We start from the raw sequence: 3,460 nt of genomic DNA, 5'->3' as shown, positions 1-3,460 counted from the left end.
GGGGCCCCCCAGCCACTTGGGGCCCCGCGGCTGCCTCTGCTGCCTCGAGGCTGGGGCAGGGGACCTCTGACCCCACGTGCCCCCCACCTCTGACTCACACTGGCTTCTGGGCCCACCCAGCACGCCTTCCCCGACGGCCAGGTCCTGTGCCCGGGCAGGGCCTGCCCTGCTGTGTACTCTTGGCAGACGGACCTTCCTGTTTCTAAGAAAACGAGCTTTAATTGGTGATTATATCACGCCTTGACACAGTGTCTTTCATCCTGGCGCCCACAGCACCCAGCTTGTTAAACCGAGTCCTCAGAAGGGGCCGGGACTTCAAACAGCTCCCGGTGCATTCGGGCGCCTTGAAGGCTCCCCACAGCGTGAGCACCCCGAGGTCAGCAGGGCCGGGTGAGAGTGGGAGCGTGGCCTTGGAGGCCTCCCTGGGAACCCCCAGGGTGCTCCGCCCCGGGGGACTCGGAGGTGGAGACTCTGTTCTCCTCTCTCCCCGCGGCTATGGCTGAGACACTCCAGTCTTGCGTCTTGGTTCCTCCCCCCTGGAGAAAGACACCCCCTTCTTCCCTTTGGCCTAGACCAGACACAGCACAAGCGATGGCTTAGGGGTCTTGAGCTCCCCCCTCCAGTCTCTCCAGGTGCTCACCGCCGCCCACCCCCATCCCAGCCAACTGAAATAGACGCTATCGATACATCTGAGTATTTGTTAGGCAGATGAAACTTTGGTGTGAATCTCAAAGACCCACCTTCCAGCAGATATACATATTTTTTGAGTTGGGGTCTCACTCTGTTGCCCAGACTGGAGTGCAGTGGTGCAATCATGGCTTAGCACAGCTTCAACCTCCTGGGCACAGGTGATCCTTCCGCCTCAGCCTCCCAGGTAGCTAAGCTGACCTTGAACTCCTGGGTTCAAGCGATTCTCCCGCCTTGGCCTCCCAAAGTGCTGGAATTACAGGCACAGGCCACCGCACCTGGCCAGAGTTCTGTCTTAAGTATTTTCTGGGGGAGAAATTGTGACCCTCCCCGTCTCCCCTCTCCTCCACCACCCACTCTGGTGCTTTGCTGGGGAACAAAGACGGGCTCCCAGACCTGGCTCAGGACCTGCCCAAAGAGAGCTGTAGGGACCATTCTTAAAAAGATCAGAGCTGCCCGCGTCTTAGCAAAGCGAGCAGTGTCTCCCTCAATTCTTTCTCAGAAGCATCACAGGCCACTTTCAAATCAGGGTGGGTCTGTTTTCCTCGTCAGCGTGGCTTTCATCTTGCCCCCTTGGGACAGGAGCTCTTCTGGGGGTTGGGGAAGCCTGATGTGTGTCACCACAGAACGCTCTCTGGCAATAAAAGGCTCTTGTCTTCCCTGCCTGGACAGTCTCAGCTGGAATTAGACTGATTTTTAGTCTGCATCTAATGATGGGTGGAGGGGATCTCGGCTCATCTTGACACATGAAAAACACAGACCACTGAGTTACACGTTGTCACTTGCTCTTTTTCCTTAGTATAAATGTGAATATCTCTTTATGTCATAATACGCATCTGAAACGATTTTTAACTGCAGTATAGTATTTCATCGTGTGCACTCGACATCATTCAACCTATCTTGTGTTATAGCACATTCCATCGCTGTCGAGCGGTTTGCTATGAATAAAGAAGGTATGGGAAACACCAAACAGCAACAAAGAGGTTGACAAAGTTGGCTACGTTAAGATGGAAAACTTCTAGCCAGGTGCAGCGGCTCATACCCATAATCCCAGCACTTTGGGAGGCCGAGGAGGGAGGATGGCTTGAGTCCAGGAGTTTGAGACCCGCGGGAGCAATATAGCGAGACTCTGTCTCTAGAAAAATAAAAAACAAATTAGCCAGGTGTGGCGGTGTGCGCCTGTCGTCTCAGCTCCTCGGGAGGCTGGGGTAGAAGGACTGTCTGAGCCCAGGAGGTTGAGGCGGCCGTGAGCTGTACTCCGATCTGAGTGACAGCGGAAGACCTTGACTCAAAAAAAAAAAAAGGAGAACTTGCACTCATCAAACAGCATATCAAAGAAAGTGAAAAAAGACAAGTCGCAAACCGGGAGAAAATAGCAACAAAATCTTGGCATCAAGAATAAATAAGGAATCCCTGTTAGTCGGTAAGAAGAAAATCCAATAGAAAAAGTCAGAAGACCAGAACGGGCATTTCATACAAGAATTACGCATAAGACCAGTAGACATCAGAGGACATGGACAACCAACTTCCTAGGCACCAGAGGAATGAAAATCAGTGGACGAGGGTATTCGTGCCCAGGGCCTACGTGACAAAGGGCCACAAACCGGGGCGTCAAAAACAGGGAAACAACAGAAACGTGCTGCCTCCCCGTCCTAGAGGTTAGAAGTCCAAGCCCAAAGGCTGGGCAGGGTTGGTTCCTTCAGGTGCGGTGGGGGAGAATCTGTCCCGTGTGTCTCTCCGGCTCTGCTACCCTCAGGTGTTCCTTCGCTTGTAGACGGCTTCTGATTCTTCACGTCATCTTTCCTCCATGCATGTATCTGTATCCAAATTTACTTTTTTTATTTTTTGCTTTGTTTTGTTTTAATTTCTATTATAAAGATGTGGGGTGCAATTCAGGGTTAGGTATATAAACATCGATCATGCAGGTACCCTCGTGGATGAGGTGTGCCCCTCCCTCCCCTAGCAGTTTCCCTCAACTGTCGATCCCACCCCCCACCAACAGTTTCCTACTACTGCCAATCACCTTCTTATAGCATTGTAATTGTTCAAGATTCGCTTATGAGTGAGAACCTATGGAACTCTGTTCTTTCTTTCTGTGATAAATCACTGAGTAGGATCGACTCCAAATCCATCCAAGTTGCTGCAAAGTCCATATATTTGTCCTTCTTGATGGCTGCATAATATTCCATCGTGTATATGTACCACATTTTAAAAATCTAGTCCAGCTTCGATGGGCAACATGGTTGGTTCCATGTTTTTGCTATTGTGAGTAGAGCTGCAACAAACATACGTGTACAGGTACCTTTTTTGTAGAATGATCTGAGCTCCTCCGGGTATATTCCCAATAGGGGAACTGCTGGGTCATATGGAAGGTCAATTTCTAGTTCTTTCAGAAACCGCCACACTGTCTTCCAAAGAGGTTGTATCAGTCTGCATTTTCACCAGCAGTGTAGTAGCGTTCCTTTTTCTCCACATCCTCGCCGGAATCTGTTGTTGTTTGTTTTATTAATGATGGCCATTCTTGCAGGGGTTAGGTGGTATCTCACTGTGGTTTTGATTTGCATTTCTCTGATGATGGGTGAGGGTGAGCACTTTTTCATGTGTCTGTTGGCTGCCCGTGTATCTTCTTTTGAGAAGTGTCTATTCATGTCTTTTGCCCACTTTTTTTTTTGAGTTGAAGTCTCACTCTGTCGCCCAGACTGGAGTTCAGTGGCCGCTCCCGGCCACCGCAGTCTCGACTTGCTGGGCTCTGGCGATCCTTCCGCCTCAGCCT

The sequence above is a fragment of the Carlito syrichta genome, unplaced genomic scaffold (genome assembly GCF_000164805.1).
Source record: "Carlito syrichta isolate Samal-C Ts95f unplaced genomic scaffold, Tarsius_syrichta-2.0.1 Scaffold297395, whole genome shotgun sequence".
Taxonomy (NCBI): domain Eukaryota; kingdom Metazoa; phylum Chordata; class Mammalia; order Primates; family Tarsiidae; genus Carlito; species Carlito syrichta.
Note: the sequence above shows the minus strand (reverse complement) of the source record.